This window comes from Triticum urartu, unplaced genomic scaffold (genome assembly GCF_003073215.2).
Source record: "Triticum urartu cultivar G1812 unplaced genomic scaffold, Tu2.1 TuUngrouped_contig_8375, whole genome shotgun sequence".
In the NCBI taxonomy this organism is placed as follows: Eukaryota; Viridiplantae; Streptophyta; class Magnoliopsida; order Poales; family Poaceae; genus Triticum; species Triticum urartu.
In genome coordinates, this window is record NW_024119317.1 from 1 (window position 1) to 10,579 (window position 10,579).

The window sequence follows — 10,579 nt, forward strand, 5'->3', positions numbered from 1 at the left end:
TTCTTAGCCGTGTGCGGTGCCCCCTTCCACCATAATCCTCGATAATATTGTAGCGGTGCTTAGGCGAAGCCCTGCGACGGTAGAACATCAAGATCGTCACCACGCCGTCGTGCTGACAGAACTCTTCCCCGACACTTTGCTGGATCGGAGTCCGGGGATCGTCATCGAGCTGAACATGTGCTAAAACTCGGAGGTGCCGTAGTTTCGGTGCTTGATCGGTCGGGCCGTGGAGACGTACGACTACATCAACCAAAGTCAACGCTTCCGTTGTCGATCTACAAGGGTACGTAGATCACACTCTCCTCCTCTCGTTGCTATGCATCACCATGATCTTGCGTGTGCGTAGGAAATTTTTTGAAATTACTACGTTCCCCAATAGTTTCATCCGCCAATTTCGGAAGGGAGGCCTATTTATAGATTCTGGGAGCTAGGAGAGTCTAAATGAGGTGCGGTTTGTGGCCACGCGATCGTGATCGAACGGTCGAGAGGATGGAGGGGGTTTGGATGGGTTTTGGGCCACTTTGGAGGGGTGTTGGACTGCAACACACACGAGGCCTTTACGGTTCCTCGGTTAACCGTTGGAGTATCAAACGAACTCCAAATGGCACGAAACTTGACAGGCGGTCACCGGTAGTATACCAAGGCCGCTTGGCAAATCTCGGTCCAATCCGAGAATGTTTAACATCCGCACACGAAAAGAGGCAAAAGGGGACGCCGGAGGGCATAGGAGTGCCGGATCGCAAAACGGACAACGGGGAAAATGTTCGGATGCATGAGACAAACACATATGCAAATGTGATGCACATGATGACATGATATGAGATGCATGACATGGACAAAAAGCCAAACGAAGGCAAAACCCAACCACGAGGGAATATCATAACTTAGTGCCGAAAATGGCAAGAGTTGGAATACAAATATGGCAAGTTACATACGGGGCATTACACCCTACCACCTTGTAACATTACCATTGTACCCCTGGGGGGTTGACCTATAAAACCCCCCAGGAGCCCTCATGCATACGGGCAAGCAGCACGATGAGAATGATAGCATTCACACCACAAACCAGACTAGCCACACAGGGAGAGGGAGCAGCCTAAGCCTTGGCCCGTCCTCCTTATTCCTCCATACAGCTCTAGGAGAAACCCTGTACTGTTGCATATAAACCACACTCGGCGGGACTAGGGGTGTTATCTCTCCGGAGAGCCCCGAACCTGGGTATGTCTTGCGTCCCGCGCTCGCTCATGCCGACCTCGCCTCTGGAGCCCACCAGTGCCCTCGAGCTTCCTCCTCTCTTTAGCCATCCCTTGGCATCTGTCGTGCACCCACCACGACAACTTGGTTGTTGTTAAGCCTGTTGTCGCGAGCATATGCATCAACTGTTTCTGGTTGTTCAGTTGTTTCTAGTTAGCATATTTCCAGTTTCAATTTCTATCTTTTGTTGTTTGTAGTATGCCTTCTTTTATTTCAGGAGGCATTTGCATTTCTGTCCCTAACTCGAACTACCTACTCATATTTGCCCTAATTTCAAAGCATGCTCAACTTTTCCCATATGCTGTCAAGTCCCCTTATAGACATGCCCTTTTGTGCCCTTACCATCTAGTTAAAGGGCTTTGACCATCTCGTGAACTATAACTTGTTAAACAGTTAATTCGAAAAAGAGCAAACAAAATAAAAAAATCTGAAATTTTATGGGATCGAAGATACTCGAATGCGCAAGGTCCGTCAAATTTTCGTCGTGTTTGGACATTCCAGGAGCCCGTGAGAAATGATAGAATTTAATTTGTATGTCTGTGAACAGTAAATTCGAAAAAATAGCAAAATATCAAAAGAAATCTGATTTTTTGCCCGATCGAAGACGCTCAGGTGTCCAGGGTGCGTGCAACCTTTTGTGGTGTTTGGACATTGTTGGAGCTTGTGGAGAAAAAAAAATAAAAATTTGGCTCAAAGAACTCTAAAAAATGCACTACTTTATTTTTTACTAGAGCTCCTCGCATGTCATTTGATAACAAAATTTGCACACCCGAGCGTCTACGATCCCGCAAAATTTCAGATTTTCTGTATTGCCTTTGCTATTGTTTTCGAATTTATTGTTCACGAGCATATAGATTAAATTCTTTCCTTTGTCACGGACTCCTGGGATGTCCAAACACCATAAAAATTTGCACACAACTTGTGCCTCGAGTATCTTCGATCCCACAAAATTTCAGATTTTTTAGATTTTTTTGCTATTTTTTCAAATTTACTGTTCACCAGATGGCCAAAGCCCTTTGACCGGACGGTAACTGCACAACAAGGCATTTCTATAAGGTGACTTGATGGTAGTGGGGAAAATTTGAGCATGCATCGAAATTAGGGCAAATATGAGTAGTGGGTTCGAGTTTGGGACACATATGTAAAATACCCTTATTTCAGTTATTCACAATGTGATGTTCTATATGTGCAAGTATGAACTATGCATTTCAATTTCATCTATTCAAGTTTCAACAATACCAATATGAATGACTACATTTGGTTGTTGTTAAGCATGTTGTAGATAAAAGGCCTTTCCATTTTTATTTAGCAATAGTTAGTGTACTTAGACCGGCACAATACTAGATTGAATGACTATATTTGCTTGTTGTTAAATGTTAGGCCTGTTGCAGTTAACACACCTTTCCACTTCTTGTTTTGCTTAACTAGCATGCTTAAACCTGCACACTAAAGCTATCATTTGGAGATTGCATTGTCTACCATGGATATATTTGGTTGATGTTTAGCTTCTTTTGCTTAACATGCCTTTCAATGTACTTACACAGGACAATTTTGGGAATGACTGTTGTTTTCCATCGAGGTTAGTTTCATCCCATGGCTTATATATACTCATTGTCCATGATATCGGTAGTTGGTACCATATAGGTTGGGGATGATAAGGAATTAATCAGTGAATCGAACATTTAACTGAATATATTTGTAACCCATTTATCGGTAGGCTAACTATGGCAATATCTAATATATCTGAGACTGCATAGCAACATGCATTGTACTGAATGTCTAAATATGCAATCCTAGGCTACATAGCAACAAGGAAGAGTGTCACCTTAATGTTCTAATGATGTCTAGATATACATAGAAGAGCACAACAACAACGACAACATCATCATCATCAACAACAACAACAACAACAACAACAACAACAACGACGACGACGACGACGACGACGGCGGCGGCGGCGGCGGGGACGATGATGACGACGACGATGATGACGACAACAACAACAACAACAACAACAACAACAACAACAACAACAACAACAACAACAACAACAAAAATGGCAGCAACAACAACAACAACAACAACAACAAAAGCAGCAACAACAACAGCAACAACACCACCACCACCACCAACAACACCAACAACAACAACAGCAACAACAACAGTAGCAGCAGCAGCAGCAACAACAACAACAACAACAACAACAACAACAACAACAACAACGGCAGCAACAACAACAACAACAACAACAACAACAACAACAACAACAACAACAACAGCAACAACTGCAACAACTGCAAAGCAGCGACAACAACAACAGCAACAACACCACCACCAACGACAACAACAGCAACAACAATAGCAACAACAACAGCAGCAGCAGCAACAACAACAACAACAACAACAACAACAACAATAACAACAACAAAAGCAGCGACAACAACTTCCTCGGCCCCATAATATAAGATGTTAATTCATCCAATATGTGAGTATAGTGGATGTTGTAAGATCTTATATAATGGGATGGAGGGACTATTGTACTACATCATTTTGCAATTGTAGTTTAGCTTCTAATATTAACTTGGTGCTTTTAGGTCATATGTCATTGGTACAGATCCGTGCTTCGATTGTTTCTGTATATGGGGCAATGAGATATTGATGAACCAGCATCAAGTGAGGAAACTGATAAGTAGTAAAATGGGTTAAAAGATGGCAATTAAACTATTTGTTTACACTTTATCTAAGACAACAATGAACTGCCGGATAGTAAGGAAAAACTCTGGAGCCTTGTTTTTACTACCCATAATGAATTGTATTAGATGACAATGTCTGAATTGATGCCAAAGCAGTTTACTCAAGATTCCTTATAGTGGTTGCCAAAGCAGTTTACTCAAGATTGCCTATCAAATTACATGATTGATGGGCATGAAAAGGTGAAAGTATTTCTACTAGAACACGATGACTATCTAGATGTCTTGATGAAGACAGTGAAGGATGGGCGGTCGGCCATCACAAGGGGTTGGACTAGAGTCGTGCATGCCTTCTGCATGGAGGAGGGCACAATATGGGCATTCCACCTCACCTTGTTCAGCAACCAGAATGTCTTTCACCTCTTTATTTCCTGTCTTTAATAGTACAAGTAACAAATGTGGTTCATCATTCTTTATTTGGTGCTTATGTAATTCATTTTTATGTAATTCTTGAACAAATGTACCTATGAATCGAATAATGCATTGGTTGTTTGAACTTGATGGATATGAATAAAGCTTTAACGTCCTTTCAAATTCAAAGTCGGTACAATTTTAAATAGCAGCAATTAAATTAGGGTGAAATTACGTTCTACAGGTTGTTACGGTGCTCATGGTTGGTAAAGCAGAAACATGTGTGATATACATGATAATCTGACACGGTTCACAGAGAGGAAACATGTGCGACCATGCATAGAGTTGTTATTTGTGAAGCATGCGTGATGTCAGACAATATCACAAACGATGCAAGCGAACTAAATGTTTGTGATAGTCACCTTATCTTACACGCTTTACAATCATGAACTAATTTTGACGTGGTACGCATCATAAATGTTGCACCACAGAATAGCGTGTGCGATAGTTATCCTATACGACACTACTATGACGGTCCGCCATTTTGTAATCCTATCCGACACTCGTATAGTGATTAGCTAATCTTCTTAATTATTTATCGCATGCAGTTCGGGAGAAATGAATACAGAAAGATAAGATGAAGTTAGCTACCTGGCTCCTTAGAGCTCAGGCACTCTCGGCCATCGGATCCTTTCTCTGATGCGTTTCTGGCCGTCAGATCTCGTTCTCAGACGATCTGGGCTGCCAGATCAAAACTAAGGCCGTTGCAATGAATAGTCCCTTCTCTTTCATGCCACCGCCTATAAAATTGGAGCCTTGTTGAGGGCATTGTAGTCATTTAGCTTATGGGTATATATTACTGCCGTGGAGACCTAGCTATCCTTTTTCACCCCTCCCCGCACTCGCTCGTCCTCCACCCCTCCCGTGGCCACCAGCCCACCACATGCCGCCGCCATCTCCTACATCCACCGGCTGCCACCTTCGCCTGCTCCTCCCTCCCCCACATCTCCCTTCCTCCCACGCAGTCGCTTCCCTCCCTCGCTCGCTCCTCATCTGTAGACAGCGGCGGTGGCTCCCGTGCCCACGTTCTTCCTCCCACCAACCACCAACTCCTCCCCATCGCCATGGACGAGCTTGAGCTCCAGGTGCTCCTTCTCTACCTAGAAGCCCAAGGGTGTTCAAGGCGACAAGGGGATCAACCTCAACCTGCCAACCCTAGCTGCCCCCATGCCACCGCCGGCTCCTTCTCCCGGCCTGCCGGATCCCGCCGTCCGCATCCCCGACATTGTCGCCGTAGCTGTCATCCTCGTGTGCACTTGACAGGAGAAGTGTGGCTCTCCTCTTAGCCCGTCTCGGTTCACTATTGCTCTCACAGTCCCCTTTCCAAACCCTAACCCTCCTCTTCTTCATTAACTGCCGGCGATTGGCAAGGGGAGCACGAGTCGAGGTGCGCCGGCTTCGATTCTGCAGTGTGCCTGATGGCTGCTTCTGCAGTAGCAGCGGCGGCAAGCCTTGGAATGGCTCGGGACACCAGAAGCGGGAAACAAAGGCCATTGCCAGGTGCGTCCCTCTCCCTACTTCTCTGTGTATGTGTGTGCGCAAGCGCGCGCGAGAGAGAGAGAGACTGATTTTGCTCACTATATCTGAGCGTTAGTCCATTATCTGAGCGCACCTTATAGTCCACTTGAGTGTTCAATTATCTGAGATTGTAATTGCACAACTGGAGTTTAAACATTTTAGTGCATTTGTGCATTCGTGTTGTCAGTTTAGCAGTGCTTCCTTTTCCACTGTTGGTTTTTGGTCCAATTCATGTCCCACTAAAGAAAATATTTACACATATGCAGGTTGGTATTGTTCCAGACATCGAAGATTGTTGATGTGTGAAGGCCGAGGGAAAAATGTTAGTAACTACAAAGAGGGTACCAGCATAATCAAATAAGAATAGTTCACCAGGTAATTTTATATGTTTCCTCTAAATGGTTTGATCGACAATTAGAGGTCGTCAATCAATTGCTCTACATGTACCATGCGCTTACATTTTGCATTGCTTAAGGACTATTATGAAAGCTAAAAGTCTATCATAGTTCATTAATAAATTGCTCTACATGTCCCATGCGCTTATATTTTGGCATTTCTTAAGGAGTATTATGAATGTTAAGAGTCAGTAGTTGCATCTATGTGTTTTTTTCTTCAATCATGGCTTGTACATATTCAGTGTAGAAACCCCCTTGAGGAAAAAATTCTCACTTATTTATGTATGTTCATGTTGCCTGAACCTTTTAATTTCAAGACATAAATACGATCCAAAATATTTTCTTTTTTTCTTCCACAAAAGACACTAAAATTTTGTTATGCATCGATTCACTTTAGCTACGACTCGATACTTTCCACTCAGTCATATCTATGACTATTAAAATCCGCATTCTTGTTTTCATAGTTTGTTTACTATTACTCGTTTTGTCTAAAGCATGACTTCTGCCTTTTCAGGTGTAAAGGAAGTGGAGTGTGAACCCAGTGTTTCTTTTGACTACTCCAAGTCTGAAATGAATTCTATGGAGAGGAAAATGCTGAACAGGTGCTTGAAGTAAAGGAGGAGCATCCTAAGAAGCAGGTATATGCTAACTAACTATAATAATGTTTCTCTTCATATTAAAAAAGCATCATGCATCACTAATTCTTCTTCCTGGACTTGGTTTAAATTAGTGTGTGCTTGAGTGTTCGGCTATGCTGAGATGTAATTGTACAGCTGTACTTTAACCCTTTCAGTGCATTCGTGCTCTTAGTTTAGGAGTGCTTCATTTTCTACTATTGGTGTTTCGGTCCAGTTCAGGTCCCATTGAAGAAAGTATTATGCGGGTTAAGAGTCAATTATTGCATGTTTGCGTTTTTTTCTTCAAGCGTGGCTTGTTATCATTATTCTATGCAGTAACCTCCCTTTTGGGTTTCCTGCATATGGTTAATCTTGTTGTAAATCTGCACATGCCATTTTACTGTAGGTGTAAATTTTGCCCTTATGTCCTATGAAAAGCTTACCGTTTCACGTCTTCAGTCAGGTTTGAGAAAAAGATCAGAGTTTCATCTGTTATGAAAGTGGAAGGTAATTAGACATCAGAAGATTAACAAGAAAGATTTATTATGTCAAATTTGTCCAAATTATATTGATGCTATTATTTTTTAGATGACGTCGCTGTTATTCTTACTATAGATGATTTCTGTTCTTGCAACCTGATTTTCTTAGGAAGACAGTAGATTTCCCTACCGGGTGTATTTATATTTTAAGTTTAGAAGGATGTACATGAAACATAAAATAAAGTAAAACCAACACAAGGCAGAGCCCTTTACTAGAATGCACCAAGTCATATGTACTCCTCAACCCAAGATTGCAGCCCTGAGTATATAAATACGTGTTTCCAAAATGATGATCTTTAAAATAGATAGACACAGCTTCCTCCAACATAACGTGATATTAAGTCAAACCTATAGAATCAGTATCCACAATATGTCCTCAATTTTTGAATTAGTGAATTGCATCATTTTGTCCATGTAGTGCTTACATTCTTTTGTGGGATCAATTTAACCATACATGTTGCTCCTACATTCTGGCGTTTTGATCCCCGCAAACATTTTTATTGCGATGCCTAATTTTTCACGGAGTTCAAATTGTTTCAACTTAAGCTCTTGAATAAATTCAGTCCACTTTTCCTGATTTCAGATCATTACATACGTATCAGTACCACTTTAATAGTTAAAACCATGCGAAGCAATTGTGTCAAAATTAGATATTTTGGCTACTCTATTAATAGTTTTTTTCCTAGTTGTATCTGTGTTGATCCTCATGTCCATTTGCTGATCAAGAAGCTAACATAGTAATGTGTGTAGTTGCAGCTCCAGAAAATTGGGAAGCAGTTCTTGGAGGTATTAAAAACATTAGGTTATCAGGCCAAGCCCCCGTAGATACAAAGGGCCGTGAGAAGGCTGGTTCTGTTCTTCCACCCAAGGTATTCGTCAATTGTCACAGAGTTGTTCAGATTCAAAAGTGTAGTTTACGAAGTCCATGGACTATGAAAAATACATGAGGATGTGATCATCTTTACGGAGAGTGTGGGTTTTATGTAATTTGAAAATTCCCTTAATTTTCTTGTGCTATGCTACCATTTGAAATGTTTACTAGCTAGGAAGAAAATGCAGCCTGTACATGGGTTCATGGCTAATGGATTGCAGATTGGCCATGGATTTGGGCCTACTAATCCACTAATTTTTGACTGATCTCATATCATTGCATATTCGTTGTAAGCAAAGTTTTGCACATTGATCTGCTATTTTTTAGGTGAATCTAATATTTGTTTTCCAATGGCTCCAGTTGCATTGAATGATGCTATGCAGCACTAATGATCCTCATTTGTTTACAAACCATAAGCTACATTTCTTCCTGTGTAGGAAAGAAGGTTTACAATTCTTATATCAACAATGCACTACTAGGAAAAGGGCTATAGATGATATGCTTACTAATGGCGCACCGTGGATGATTGACCGTCCATTCTACGTCCTCTTTAGGAACACTTCAATATTAAACCGTGGGTGTTGTATGAATACCTTCCTCGCCTCCTGACCATACAGGTGGTTTGACAGGAAATCATCAGTGAACTGCTTTGGAAAGCCCTGAAAGCAAGGATGTGCATAAATATCTTCTCTATATTGGAAATGGGGCAAAGGAATAAAAAAGGCAAGGTATAATAGCTAGTACCATCACGTAGTGATCTGATGTCTTCTTCATTGTGCGGACAAAGATCTTGTTGTTTTTTGTCGCTAATTTCTTTATCCTAATAATCTTTTTGAGTTTATTGACTTGGCTGATATTCATGGAAAACTCATTTCCCCATATGCAAAAAGGGTCGAACAGTGGGTCAAAACCTCTGATAGCAGGACCTACATGTGCAAGACCAAATTGTTCAAAACCTAAATATTAGAGTGGTTCCTGTAATTGCACAATAATGTGCTATTAGACAAAGGACCATGGATGCGCAAACCTCAATTGTAAACGTCAGTGCTTCCCATTGTTTCCCTGGAACACATATAAGGTAGTTAGTCATCAGGTTAAGTGAGGGTTCACATGCTACCAGAAAAATACGTTGATGAAAAATAAGCACATTGCAGATTCATGAGATTAATTCAAGCCACATGGAAAACCCATTTATCCAAACCAAGCATGATTAAGAACTAGGAAATATAGCACTTGTATATGTTTCTCATGTATTAAGTGCAGCCTAATTCGATTTATTCCTCACATGCACAACAATACAAAATTCTACCCACGACAATTGGACATCGCATTACAGAATTGAACCAAGCAGTTAAGTAAACACAAAAACCAATGAACCAAACATTAACTGAGCCCCACATTGTACAATATAACATACTCCTAATAGAAGATCAGACAGTTAACCAAACCAAGCATGCTTAACAACATGGAAATATAGCAATTGTATTTGTTTCTCATGTATTTAGTACAGCCAAATTCAATTTATTCCTCGCATGGTATACAATAACAGAATGCACCCACAACAATTGAACATCGCATTGCAGAATTGAACTAAACAGTTAACTAAACACCATAACAAATGAACCAAACATTAATTGAGCACCACATTGCACAATATAACGTACTCCTAGTGGAAGATCATATAGTTAACCAAACCAAGCATGCTTAACAACTTGGAAATATAGCAATTGTATTTGTTTCTCATGTATTTAGTACAGTCAAATTTGATTTATGTCTCACGTGGTATAGAATAACAAAATGTACGCACAACAATTGAACATCACATTGCAGAATTGAACCAAATAGCCAATCGCGTTGGCCTCGATGGCGAGGCGTCAACGGTGGCCTCGACGGCGAGGTGCTCCTGCAATATCTGGGGGTCGACACGAATGGCAGCCATCGCGACCTCATCCACGCATGCGGCCGTAATTTGCTTCTCCGCTGCCAAATGCCCCCTGAGATCCTGGCTATACTGCGCGCACCATGGGTTAGGGCGGCACTTATTTAGTAGAGGGGTCAGTGATTTGGGTGGAAGGTGTCGCACTGGCGGTCGGGGCATGTGGGATGTGGAAGGAGGAGGAGGATGGGTTCGGGTGTGGATTGCCTTCCTGGATAGGCGAGGCTGAGCAGCGTGAAGGAGGGTCGCCGACGAGGAGGCGGCACTGCAAGCAAGGATTGAAGGTTT

General features: G+C 41.7%; 1 long non-coding RNA gene across 11 annotated transcripts; it reads left to right on the forward strand.

The window, feature by feature from the left end:
- Window positions 1–5,248: 5,248 nt before the first annotated feature.
- LOC125531910 lies at window positions 5,249–9,016 on the forward strand. Of its 11 annotated transcripts, none has more exons than XR_007293612.1 (6): window positions 5,249–5,915; window positions 6,200–6,308; window positions 6,843–6,966; window positions 7,352–7,452; window positions 8,235–8,353; window positions 8,985–9,016. It is a non-coding gene; the product is annotated as an uncharacterized LOC125531910 (long non-coding RNA). The 11 variants fall into 11 exon arrangements; XR_007293609.1 differs by lacking the exon at window positions 8,985–9,016 and adding an exon at window positions 8,793–8,945; XR_007293613.1 differs by lacking the exon at window positions 8,985–9,016 and having other exon boundaries at window positions 5,249–5,683; window positions 5,787–5,915; window positions 8,235–8,626.
- The last annotated feature ends 1,563 nt before the right edge of the window (window positions 9,017–10,579 follow it).